Raw genomic sequence first — 13,880 nt, 5'->3', positions numbered from 1 at the left:
TCTGGCAATAACATGTACTTTTCCTTCTCTTGTTGCTTTTCTGCACCACACCTTCGAGCACCAAACCTGCACTAAAACTGCAAAAACCCAGAGCAGGATGAGAGCAGATGGGAAGATTATCTGTGCAAGTGACAGAAGAAAGAGAAGAAATGTCACTCCCAGCCCTCTCCCAGCCAGGTCTTCTGTCTGGCCTTCCACTTCTGACATTTTCTTGTTAACACTTTCCAAATAGTAGCTCCATCTTTTCTTTTTTTTTTTTTGTTATGCTGTTACAGTACAAAGAAAGGTCAGACAATTCCTACAGCAGGAAAAATTTAATAAGCTGGGCACTCCTGACCTCTTGCCTTCAAGAGTCTGTTTTGAGAACTCATGAGCTGCCAAACAGAATTTTAATCTGAAACATTCACCTTTATAGGAAGGAAACCACAAAACTATGGAGACATTTCAGAGGCCAAAGAAAATATTTCCCATCACTTACAAGTACCTAAAGCAAAAAGGAAGGGGAGCACCCATTTCAGCTTGGCACTGTGACTGTAAAAATGCCTACAATGCATCCCTACACCAAGCCACCTTCTGACTTACTGATCTCATGGAATCAGACACCTTCTCCAGACAGCTCCTCTTGAGCAACACCACCACATCTTCAAAGCCTTGTTGCACTGATTGCTTTAGATTTCTCTGTCTGCAGACTTGTTTTCTGCATTGCAGGGCAGAAGTGAGCTGTGCAAGCAGGCTGAGAGCAGATTTAAACAGTGCTGGACAAAGAGGGCTCGAGGGTTGGGTTGCTTGCGTTTTTTTAACCTCCAAGAAATTAAAAGCCACGTACAGATGCCACGATAACAAACAAACTAATTCTGTTTGCACTCTTGGTACAATGGGAGGATAAAGTGCACGATGGCCAGGAAGAATGTCACATGTGAGACCGATATGAAGCTGACACAAAAGGAGAAGGCAATTACGCCCCACGCTCTCTGACTCCGTTTGTTACTGCTGGCCCGTGAGCCAGCGGGTGGTTCTGCTTCACAGAACAAGCAGAACACTCCATTCCCCCTTTCAAATCATTGCTTTTCCAGGGCACCTCTGTTCCAAACAAATATCTGCTCAAGTGACACTCAGCTCTGCAGAAGATTACCTATAAATGGTGTATATGTTTCTAGTCAAGTAAACACCCCTAGCAAGCAGTGGGCAGAGTTGGACCCAAACTTTGGGAAATACAACAGAGGAAGGAAATGGAGAAAGCAGAAAAAATAAGGAGGCAGACCATGTTTTTCTCTTTTGCTCTTCCTCAAACAAACTCTCCTACCAAGCACTTTTTGTGTTATGGAGCCAACACAGCAAAATTTGGGGACTACAGTTAGATTCTATTCATTAGCTGGACAGTCAGCTTGCCTCTGATGGCAAATCTGCGTGTGTAAGTAGTAAGGAAGTCAGAAAGAACACCAGCTTACTTTTCATGGGCAAGTAAAAGTGGCAAAGCTGGCCTTGAAAGAAAAACAAAAAGAACCCAAATATCTTATGCTTCCTAGATTTTACAGGTGATAACGGTGAGGAATAACAGCCACACTGGTGAATGATAATTACTGCCTTCTACAGGCCACCTCTCTGAAGGTTTTTTCCAGATCCATTCCTTTTGCAAAGATACAACCTCAGCACAAGCAGCAGGGGTAGAAAGCAAAAGGGATTTCAAAGCAAGAGCCATGACAGGATTGTAGAAAAAAGACAGAATAAGAAAAGGTACAAGTATGCAAAGTTTTCTAAAACATCCCTCTGGCTGCCTAAGAGACACCGAGGACTCCAGAAACAAAGATGACCTTACTTTCTTATTATCAGCTTCATCAGTTCTAGAGCAGCCCACACAGCTGACGTCTCCCCAGCTTTGCTACAGCAAACAAGAGGTGGTGAAGGGAGGACGTTCTGTTCTCTCTCAGAGACATTTTTTTGAAGCTGAAATCCAACCCATTACATCTCTACCTCTAGCATTTCCTCGTTTTATCAAAAGCCCAGCTGCGCTGTAGCTCCCAAACACTGGCTGAGTTAAAAGCCTCTTAATTAGAAGAGTTGACATGGGAGCCTGACACGGACAAAAGTCTGAAAGGATTTCACTCGTGTAAAAGACCAAGCCCATTAATTCAGTGTTCAGAGCAGGAAGTCTCTTGTCCAAGCTGCTTCAAGTGGCTTCAAGCCAGATGTGCCTTTTTCAATGGTGAGACAGCACTTGCAGAGGAACAAAGCAGCAAATAAGAGAGAGCCCCAGGAAGCAAAACACATTGCAGCTCTGATGGACTTCTCTCCCAGAAGCCTGTGACTGAGAAATTCTCTCTCTTAGTCCCTGTTTGTAAGGGCTCTGCATGGTGCAGGTGGGGCACAAAGCAGATCTCAGTGTAGCAAGTGCTGTCATACCTTCCCCAGTTACAGATCATCGCTGCAAAGGACTGGGGCAGCAGCTCCATCAGCATGATGCACAACATCACAGAAGGACCACTTTGAAAGAGACTGAGGTCACTGGAGTACCAGAACTGCAGACGGGCATCCAAAAGTGAGGCAAGCAGAGCTGGCTTAAGTGCAGAAAGATCAGCTTGGGAAGAACCATGCTTTCCTAACACAAGGGGCAAAGGCAGAGAAGATATGCACAGGCAGCTAAGGCTTTTGGTCAGGCAAACTTGCCAGGCTCTGCCAGAGAGATAAAGTCAAGCCACCTCCAGTGACAAAGCCAATGGCTGTTACCAAAACTTCTTGGCAGGATTAGTTTTTCCAGGTCCCTTCTGGCAGAAGAAGGTCAGCACCAGTAAGAATCAATTTCCACACCTAATCTGGAGCCAGGAGAATCTCTGCATCTTGAGCTGTTGATTTCCATCATAAAAAGGTGTGCAATGGGTCACAGCAGAGTTGGTCTAGCCCAGCATCCTGCCCTCAACAGTGGCTGTGAATGGCTGGTGAAGGAAGAGTTACAGCAGGGCAAGCAAAGAGAAAACTTCCCTGAAGACATCTGCCAACTAATAGCCACTGTCAGCCTGGGGCAGTTCCTGAACCAGTGTGTCCTTCCTTATCTTCCAAGACACTCCAGCCTCCCTTTGAAACTGTATGAAAGCATTCACTGTTGCCATGAGCATGCTGACAGAAACAGGGTGCCTGCAGCAGCCAGTGGGTGCTGACAGAGCTTCATGGGACTATTCCACTTTTCTGGGTACAGAGTTCAACCAGCATCAACTCAATGAGGGATGGAGTCCTAACTTCAAACAAGCCCTTCACCTCTGGGAACTGTGCTGAAGACCAAAAACTCCTCTCCCAGGGCCTGGGAGATATAATGGGAAGATGGGAGTGCTGGGATCCAGAAGGCTCCAGTTGCCCTGGTCAGCAATGTTCTCCTTGAGCCCTGTCTTCCCCCATCCCACAGGACTGGCTGCCGATGCTCAAGGTCAGCTCTCATACTGCACAGTCCAGGTTTGGGCAGTGTCCAACACCTGAAAAACCTGATCCAGAGCTGTAGATTATACCAGGTAACCCCTGCCATAGTATGTGCTGGAGCTTAGCAAGCAAAATTTCACTTGCTCCTGCTAGACGACTTTCCCAGAGCATGGAAAGCAAACAAGTCTTGTCAGACACAGCACAGCACAGGAAATTGCCTGCCATAAAGTCAGCTAGCACCAGCTCCTGTGTTTCTACACTGAGGAAACTCAGACCAGTCTTACATGACTATTTCAACTACCTAAGCCATAAACTGAGGTTTGTTCCTCTGCAAAGCTGTGGCAGAAAGTCAGCTGGCTCCCACAGGCTTGGCATTGTTTAGGAAAATCATAAGGCTTGAATTTCAATCCTGACTCAGCTGGCCATATGGCCATGGGTAAGTCACATCACCTGCCTCTGCCTATAGACTGTCAGCTCCTCCAGTTTGTTTCCTGATGCTTGTGACAGCTGGCACTTTAAGATTCAATATCTGGAGACTGATAGTTACATGTGAAACTCAAGCATCCAAAGTTTCAAAGCCTCGAAGCTGAAGAACTAAAAACTTGAACACACAAACTGCAAATTTCAACAAACAGAAAGAACAGATACAAGTTGCTTTTCCTGGAAAAGGGAGGTACTGCTTTCAAGGTAGCACTACAAGGTCATAATTTCCAATTTATTGCCTCAAAAAACTTCTCTTGTAAGCAGTGTTAAAGAGGTACAGGAAAGTCATGGATAAAATGCTATCAACAGTCAAGCCCTTATCTAGGTGACCCTGACCACCATGTGCACATGACAACTTTGGGGTGTTGGGGTTTTTTCGTTTTTTCCACAGCCCAATGAGGAGGAAAGTGAGGAGTGCAGCCAAATTTCCACAGCTGGTCCTTAGATGACCCTAGTTACTGCAGTGCATTGTGCATGCACTGAATACACTGCATTCCTAGCAGTCTTCCCCAGTGCAAGACAATGAACCAACAGTTAATGAAGGAGGGAAAAACTAAGCACAACTGGCTGAGTGGATTACAGCACCAGGATTACAGAACAGGCCAGTGTTTGGGTCCTGTAGAGGGAACCTATAAGAGAAAGCTTTGCTGTACCACTGAACTTTTGGTGACAGAGTGGTAGAAGGTAACATTAAAGAATAGTGTATAGGTGTACCACAAACTGAAGTGCTCAGATACTTGCTGGGAGGTTTCCCAAGAGACATCCTCCTGTATCTCCGCCTAAGACAATATTATTAGAAACAACAAAACCACCCCCATACTAAAGCTAAATATTTAAGCCATTTATTTAAACAAATCAGAAGAACACACACCCTTTCCTTTCTATCCTGATGCAGAAAAAGAAGTCTTACAATTCCAAAGGAAGGAATTCACCAGGTGTTTAGGCACACGGTGATCACACTCCTGGTGCATACGCTGCACGACACAGGTTTAATCCCATACATGAGAAGTTCTTACACAAAGAGGAGAGGAAGGGCTGGGTAAGGGATCACTGCAGCAGAAGTGATCACTGTTGCTCCAGCACATTACAAATGCACAACAAAAGCAGGACAAGATGCAGCAAACCATTTGTTGCTTGGTCATGGAATGGAAGCATCACTCAGGAGCAGGTGAGCACCAGGTAAGTTTTACAAGTAAAGGGCAATAAAAATTTTACAGGTCCTTATACCAATTTATATAAAACATATGCCACTTGCTCTGTTTGTTCTACCTACCTTTTGCTCCCAAGGTTTTGAAAGCTAGCAGTTGCTATAAAAAGTGCTCATTGTAGGTCACGGTCACATCTACAAATCCAGATTTTATAGCACTGTGAGATTCAGTGATCAAATACAGGCATTTACAGTTATTATCCTAGTTGCAGGCAAGAAGCACATATGCATTGACAAAAATCCCAGCCATACAAAACTGACCAGGTGAAGGCAGAGCAGAGCTCTTGCCTGGGAAAGACACTGACTGCTGTGACAAACCAGCTTCCACAGATACTGAATTTCCAAAAGCTGCTCAAAGGAATAGGGTACTCACTTGACGAAAATTATTTTTAAAGGCTCTGCCAAGGCTCAGTCTGAAAAGGCTGGGAGCAGGGCAAAAAGAAAGTAGTTATTTCTCTAGTGTACTTTGTTCAAAATTAATTTTTCTCTTTCCCTTCTCTAGGAAATTTGTTTCCGTTGTTTGGAATTTGTTTGGGTGGTTGTTGGGTTCTCCCTTCCCGAAGGGAATGGCAGGAAAAGAAATACAAGGAAAAATGAGAAAAACATCAATTGTTTTGTGAAAGTGTTTTTCTTTAAAAAAAACCTAAGAAACCCATGCACACCCTGGGCAGAAAGCCTGAAATCAGGTGTTCATAACCAGAGCTACACTTTACTCTCTCTATTTTAATTGCCTGCACTTGACTGTATCCCTTTAAGGAAACAGGAACAAATCCAGGAACCTTTGAGTTGTTTATTCAGCAGGGGATTAGCCTAGCCTGATAGCCCCGAGCTAACCCCTGCTGCCGTACCTTGGATGACTTCATTGTGGGATATGCCAGTAGGATACCGAGGTATATCCCAGAAACACTGACAGGCTCCAGAGCCTTCATCATTCTGCAGAGCAACTTAAAAAGAGGCTCTGCTGCAATTCACTACTTCCCTCACCCAAGCTCATCAAAGAGGAATTATCAACTTCATGATCAGCTTCTTGATCTTTGCTAAAAAAATCTTGCCATGGGGAAAGCTGTTTGAATCAGACTATTCTCTTATCACCAAGCAACCTGAGAGTGGTAATAGTTCTCTTTTTCCATTTCAAGAGGTGAACAAATAAACTTGTTAAATCTGCACTCACCCATGCTTCCCGACTCAACAGCACAACAGAAACCACTGACTGTGCCAACCACTATCAATATAAGCAGTCTGCAACACAGATAGGGACCTACATCCCAAAACAACATCCTTCACCCCAGAAATTGCCACAAATCCTCCATCACACCCTCGTGCTGCTCCCCAGCTTTGCCATTGCAGCTAGTGGCATTTTGCAGCTCTCTCACACTGGCACAGCACTGGCACAGCAAACAGTGAGGGAGAGTGTTTGCACTGGAACCTCTCCTACTAACTGGGCTTTTGGCTTTGCTGGGTTGTTTTGCTTTGGGAATGGAGAGAGAAAGCATCAGTTTTTCCTCTAATAATATTTGGGCCAAGAGTTAATTCTCAGCAATTAAAAACAAAATCCAAACCACATTTTTTCCATAAACAGCTAATGGTCTTGGATCTGTCAGTGTAACTAGCACACAGCAGATTTCTCAGAAAATAAAGAGCTTGCCTGCAATAAGACATGACAAATAACAACAGCTAGTTTAAAAACAAGTTATTTTCATTAATTCCTTTACTTCATATAAAGACTAACAGGTTTCCTGAAACTTTTCTTTAAAGAGACAGAACAGAGCATTACATCACATAAGGATTCATCTTATGTACTGCAGCATTAGCTGAACACCACTGACAGTGCTGTGAAGCTGGAGGTGGATGCTGCTTGGAGTTCAGCAATCAGAAATTAGATCATGACTAACACCAAGTACGTTGACAACAGAATATGTGCTCTGCAAGGGATACCTACAGACCATGCAGGAAGCAAAGAAACTTTATTTGCCAGCCCAGATGTGGGGAAAAGAGGATAGAAGAGAGAGGACTCGGCACTTGACATCAGATATGCTGGATCATTTTTGATTCAAAGTAAAAACAGAGCACTGAGAGCCCAGGCTAAGGAGATCCCTGCTCTCTTCTACTCCTGTTTTCCAGGGGTTGTTGAGGCAGGTAGGAATGCCCCATAAGGAAGACAAGATCCAAACCTAATCTGGCATTTAAAGCTCTTCAGGAAATGACAAATCCAGGGCAGATCCTGAGCTCATTTAATGGGACATGAGTGGCAACTCCCTCCCGCCTTACCTGTCCCTTCAGAGAAGGGAGCACTTGCATGCAGAGCAGGTTGTACCAGAGACAACCACCAGGATTCAGCACCTTCTGCTGGGCTCACGCCGCCTTTTACTGAACAGATGAGGTGCCATCGAGATAAAAAGGACCTCAGCTGCTGCAGCTCAGCAGGGACACCTCAGGAGAGAGAAAGGCTGCTGAGGAGACTCCTTTCACACCCTGCAAGCAGCAGAGGCACCAGGTACATGAGGCTCCTCCCCGGCCCTCAGGAATGCAACCACGCTTGGTGTCCTGCAGACAAAAATTCAGGCTGAAAGCAGGCAGTCCTCTGCTGCTGGAGGGCCAGACATTTCATCAGTGTTCTTGAAGTATGTCTAAGGCAAAATTATGCAGAAACAACCTTTTGTTAAAGATTCTAAAGGATACACAAAGCTTCAAATGCTTAAATTTGGGCGTTGTGGAGTTACCTGTGTAGCCAATTTCCAAATGGAAGAGATGGTGAAGAATTGTCCTCAGTCACTGCTTCCTTTAAGAAAAGAATCCAAGTGCCTCAGATTAAGCTGGTGATGGCACTTTCCCATCAAACAGGAGGAAGCACTTCTCTACAAACCCTTTGAGTGTGTCATCTCACTGACATGAGATGCTGAGAATGTCACAGGCATTCACGAGCTGCAGAAGTGGCTGTTTTGTTCTGCTCTGAGTTTGTCCATGAAGGACTATTACAAAAAATAGCTGTTTTGGGGAAAATTTTCTTTTCCACAAATAGCTAAAAGAGTATCCTAGGAGAGTATCATCCCATTTTTATGCTGGGAGGATGAGGGTATCAGCCATTAGCTGCTGTAGGAGACACAGGGCTGGTTCAGCCTGCTCCTCAGCATGAATAGAGGCTGCTCTCACATCTGCAGAAACCCACCTCAAAGTACATAAAATCTTTGACCTAAAGGACCACAGCATTTGCTGCATTTTCACCAGCAAAAAGTCTAATGAGCTGGACTTGGTACTCCAACAGCCAAAGACCAGGCTTCTCTCCACAGCTGTCATGGCCATCATGGGTACTGAAATCCTCCCAGTTCTTCCTTTGAGTCCTCAGATTCTAGCTGCCTGTGTCATACCAGAACAAAGATTTTCCTCTCCAGTAAGAAGCTGAATCTCTCCATGACAGCCTCACACCTTGTCTGGCCTCAGCAGGATCCCTCCTGGGCTGCTGGTACATAAGCACCCTCACCCAGTGAGACTATTTAGGTCAGTCACACTCTCTAGGCTTCTTTTGAGTATTTTTCACCTCTGTTGTAAGAGAGAGGAACATTTGGTGCTGCTTCATGGAGGATGAGCTTTCTGCCACCCAGCCTCAGGATGCTGAGCAAGAAAAGTGTTCATGGCTTCCACCAGGTGATTCCCAATCCTGTTTTACCACTTCTTCATTAAATTCCCAACAGCCACCCACTGACTTGAGCACAAGTCCCTCCTGGCCAGCTGCAAGTTTTCCTCAGCCACTTCAGAGCCCTCTAAAAATCCTTTGTACAAAGGCTAAAAATCCATCTCACCTGGAGTAGCACATGTGTGAGCTCAGAGCAGTGTGCAAGAGCCTCACCTTTGTTGATCAAGAGCCTTTGTCTTGAAATCAGCCTCACACAAACAAAAATTCATAGCCTTATGTTGTCCTCAGATTGCTCCTCCAGCATACACAGATAGAATATCAAACCACAACATCAGAGTGCCCAATCCTTTTCTCCTTTCCCCTTTCAAAGGAAAAACTTCTTTTTGGTAAAACATTCACATTGTTTACTGAATACACGTTGTAAAGAGTGATTTCTTCTCCAGCTGAGCCAGCAAGTTCTCTGCAGAACCTGAAACCTCCTTACCCAGAGGGCTGGATACAACTGCTGGGGGGATGCAAGAAATTCAAGCATATTTTCCTCATCCCAAGAGGTTCTCCTCCAATATTTTGAGAACTGGACACCACTATTTTCTAGGCTACATGTTAGCCTAGAAATATTTTCTAGGCTACACGTTAGCCATGGGATCAGGAGGAAAAGTTCAGAACTTGCAAGGTGCACTTAAAAAAGGTTTGGAAACATTAACAAGTAGGGATGAGTATGGATAGGATTTCTAGGCACCACAGCTCCCTAAACAAGTATCTCTCTAGCTGATGCTGTATTGGTTTTGCCCAGGAGGGATACAGGGACAGTTTGACCTTTCTGCAAATGTTGTTAGAACAACAAACAGAGCTGAGACAGATGGGTGAAGCCAATTTCCAAGAAGACTGTTAACCCATTCTCTGCCTCCCAGAGTGGAAAACTGCCCTGTGCACAGGTGTCTGACACTTGGTTCTCTTACCCCTTGATCTACTTGCCAAGAGTAAGGCAAAGGTAAAAATTCACTCCTCCTGTGAGCTCAGGAGGTGTTGGCTGTGCTGTGCAAAACACCTTTCCTGAAATACCAGTGTAACCTATGCACTGGAAAAGGGTGAAGTCCGTGCCCTGAGCAGAGACACTGCCTGGCTGTCAGATCATTGAGGGGAGCACAGGTAAAGTCTTGAATCCAAATACCACCACCCCCTCTCCCAAAAGAAGAAAGGATCAGTCTGAATGTACAAGAATTCCAGGATCTACTACATGGCACCAGAAATATCCTCTCCTTTTCTCATTCAGAGGGGACAATCACAACACAGTACTGAAAGCCTCAGACTTCTACAAGACAGAAAACTAGAGAATGTTTTGAGCAGCCACAAGCCTTGATCTTCTCCTCCACAAAGCAGGATAACACTGGCACATGAAGGGCACCTGCTCCTGGCATGCCAGGCACAGCTTAGTGCAAAGAGCAGTAAGAGCAAGAAACAGCATTTGAAGCAAAGTTGGAAGCAGATGCTGCATGAGAGGTGCTTTTGTTCAGCGTGTACAACTGTTCTAGGAAAAGTAAAATCACTGTGGGGTTAGGGGGATATTCCTATCTTGGACAAAATCTGTCACTGAGTCAGAAGCCCACAGCAGGAACAATGACGTGGGATTACAAAAGAGGGTGGAGGAGAATAGGAGAAGAGCTATGTTTATGAGAGATAGTGGGAAATTTCCTGCCAAATGCTTTTAAAGAAAAATTTCTAGTTGTCCTCAGAAAGCATGCAGCGGAAAAGCCTTAGTCAGATCAGCACAAGTCATCAGTTTCTTTTTAAAAATAATTTTTAAAAAATCACAATCTCACACATTATAATATTCAGCTATTACTCCAAATCAGCAGTTTCTCAAATCAGTAAGTCACTAGAATCAGTTAAGCATCTCTCAGAACCACATCAGAACTGAGAGCAAGTTTCTTCAGTTCGACATTGGCAAAGACCTCGAGTGATCCAAACTGAAGCATTAATTAATTAAGCACCCCCAGCTCTTGAAAACCAAACAATAAATTTTCCTTCCTCTGTCACAGGACTAACAACTGGTTTTTGCAGTGATATCCAATGCCACCACACTCAGTGAGCTCCACTCTGCTGCTTTAAAGCAAAAGCAGGAAGTCGGAACAGAAAATTCCTAGGGAGAAACTCTGCTGAGACAGAGCAACTCAAACTTGTCCAGACTTCCTGCTAAAACAATTCTGTGCCCAAAGGAGAGACGTTCTTCCCTCCCCTCCACCCCATTTGGTCTCCCTGCAGGCGTCCCCAGATACCTGGAGCAGCAGGACAGTGTTGCTCCCTTCCCTGGAAGCAGCAGGGTGTTCCACAGCACAGAGCTAGCGGGGAAGGAGCACGGCCACTGTAAATAGAGGATCAGAGCCGGCCCGAGCAGGAGGTGTGGTCTGCACTGCTCCCTACGCATCCCAGCCCCTTTCCAACACAGCCCCGCAGTCCTCGCTTCAGAGGGCAGCACGAGAAACCCTGCCCTTGAGCTTCCAGGGTAAATTCCCTGTAATCCTGCCTTGTGCAAGCTGAGAGGGACAGGGGCTTTCTGGGCGGCCTTAGGCAAGAGGGGAAGAAGGGGTAAGGAAGCAGATGATCCCTCATCTCACATCAGCTTACCTTCCCTGAAAAACTCTACCTGTTTCTACTTAGCTTGCTGCCTTGCCCTCAACCAGTTTCCACCAGGCAGGGGCTGGAAACTACCCCTGTGAATCCTGCCTCAAGTTTAACTCCAGTTTTATGAGGCTGGCAACCTGCTTTCACAGAGAGAAGCACAGAGAACTCAGGAAAGAGAGAAGCAAAGCATAAAATGACAGGACAATGAGCATGTTTCCAAAGCATCATAAAACACACACCAGGGGTGGGGTGCACATCCCAGGACTGTCTCACTGAAGCAGCCAGAAGTGCCAGCCTCTGTCCTGCCACTGACAGAGCACCACTCTATCCCACAGCATCCCCAAAAGGGAGCAAAGCCATCCCTGCCTGCTGACAGCTGGAGATGCTGATGGGGATTTGTCACTCAGTGGCAGCTCCGGAGTCTTCAGGCAGCACAAAGATGTGTGTCAGGTCCTACAGGCTAACCCTGAGGTCTTCTCAGGAAAAGTGTCAAAGGAAAGACAAAAAGGAAAGCGTTAAGACCCTGGCAGGCTGGCTCTTCATCACCTGGTAAGGTCTGTGCCCTTTTCTCACCCCTACCCCAAATGCCTTTTGCCCAGGAAACAAGCTTTGCCATACGAATCCTGAGCAGGCAAGCCTACCCTCCACAGAGAGGAAAACTCCCTCCTCCACCAAATTTCCACTGAGAAGACTCCAGCTGGTATCTGAACAGCAGAGACCTCATTAATCTGCAAAGAGAGGAGCTCCAAACAGCCCCACTGTCCCAGTAACAAGCAAATGTGACCTGCAGAAGGCAAAGATGGGTCCTTCCCTATTATTTTGAGACTGTTGTTTCAAAACCTAGACTAAAAAACAGACATGAAGCCTACTACAATCACAGCTGTCTTTACTAGAGATTTAACAGGGCCAGAGAGTTCCCCTGAGCCCTCTGGGAGGTCTCTGTGCTAGCAGAAGGCATGAGGATCATCTTTCCATTCCTCACAGGCTCAGCTTTGCCTCAGCTGCAGGACCCCAAATCCCCTGGAGCAGGCTCCAACAGTGCAGCTGCGGCAAAAAAAAACCCCAATAAAACCAAACAAACCCATACCAAGTGAGGGATCTGCCTCCAAGCAGGAGAATTTACTCACCATTTTGTTCACCATTGCTGCAGAAGTCCTTGACACTGATCCATGGTCTTGGCTGGGATGCTGCTGGAACAGCACAAAAAAGGGCAAACTGCTTTCCTTCCCTTGCACCCTGTCCTATCTCTAATCTCCTCCTGGGGTTCTTTATAAAGGTTCTCTTAGTACTGACCACAAAAAAAAGCTTATAAAACACACCAAAAAAAACCCCCAAAACCCCACACTCTGGAGGCACATTAATGAGCCCTTAGTGTTACACAGATAAAGGTCAGGAAATACAAAAAGTTATGGTTCCCATAGTAATGCTAATTCAACCATACTGCACATCCTGTGTATTTAGTTGTACACATTGAAAAGAAAAAGGCTTCATCTACCAATGCTTAAAAGGTTTTTGATTTAGTAAAGACACTTGAATACCACCCCTCACACGCAACATTTATTGTTCAGAGCAGTGGATTTTCAGATGGAATTGGATTAAGCCAATCTAAGCATCACTCCAGCTCCCCATATCTAGGGCAATAGCAAGAGCTCTCAAGCATGATTACAGACTGAACATTATTTGCCCAGCCTGAATAGAGGAAAGGGATCCGGGCGTCAGAGTGGCTTGAGTCACCAAATCACAGTCGGCACAGATTCTGCACTGGGATGCAGCAGGGACTTGGTAAGGAGAGAGGGGAGACAATAACCAGCCAAGCCCCCCACACCCAGAACCAGCAGGTGTCAATCCATTCCTACAAACACTCATTCGTTTGATGCCGACAGCTTGAAATATCCTGCCTGGTATCCCACCTCACAAGTCTGGGAACAGGTGAACTACAGCCATGCTGACCTCTCTCCAGCACAAATCCACGCATTGCTCTGCACTCCCAGCTCCTGAGGGCTCATCCCCATGCTCTGCATAAAGCCCACACCGCTCTTGGAGAGGGAACAGCTACAAGTGGTCCATTTGCATCTAGCGGCTTTGACTGAGCCACCCGATTTGCATAGGAAGCGAAAGAGACTTTGAGCCATTAAAATCCATTAAATCAAAGGGGTTTGAGCACCTCTGCCTGAGCAGGGGATTACCCCTCTGACTGCATATCTGAGAGAAAGGAAAGGTAGATCAGGCATCTTGCAAACTCCTTAAAGAGCCAAAGAGGATAAGGAAGAAGGAAGGGAGCTCTCAATCATAGGAGCAAAGTGTGCAACAGAAGAAACATGAACATTTGTGGGGGCACCCACATGTCCTGTCTCTCTCCAATAAATCAGAACTTTTTTTCCTAGTTCCCATGATCCCAGACACAGTTCAGGACAACAGATATCTCAGAACTTCAAAAACCAAAGGAGAAGAGAGAGAGACACTGCTGCTGAAGAGGTTCCCAGCCCTGCTAGACACCAGGTCACCCACACAGCCCTGCCTGGAGAGCACCAG

This window comes from Melospiza georgiana, chromosome 6 (assembly GCF_028018845.1).
Source record: "Melospiza georgiana isolate bMelGeo1 chromosome 6, bMelGeo1.pri, whole genome shotgun sequence".
NCBI classification, from domain to species: Eukaryota; Metazoa; Chordata; class Aves; order Passeriformes; family Passerellidae; genus Melospiza; species Melospiza georgiana.
The sequence above is the reverse complement of the archived record's forward strand: the minus strand, read 5'-3'. Positions refer to the sequence as shown.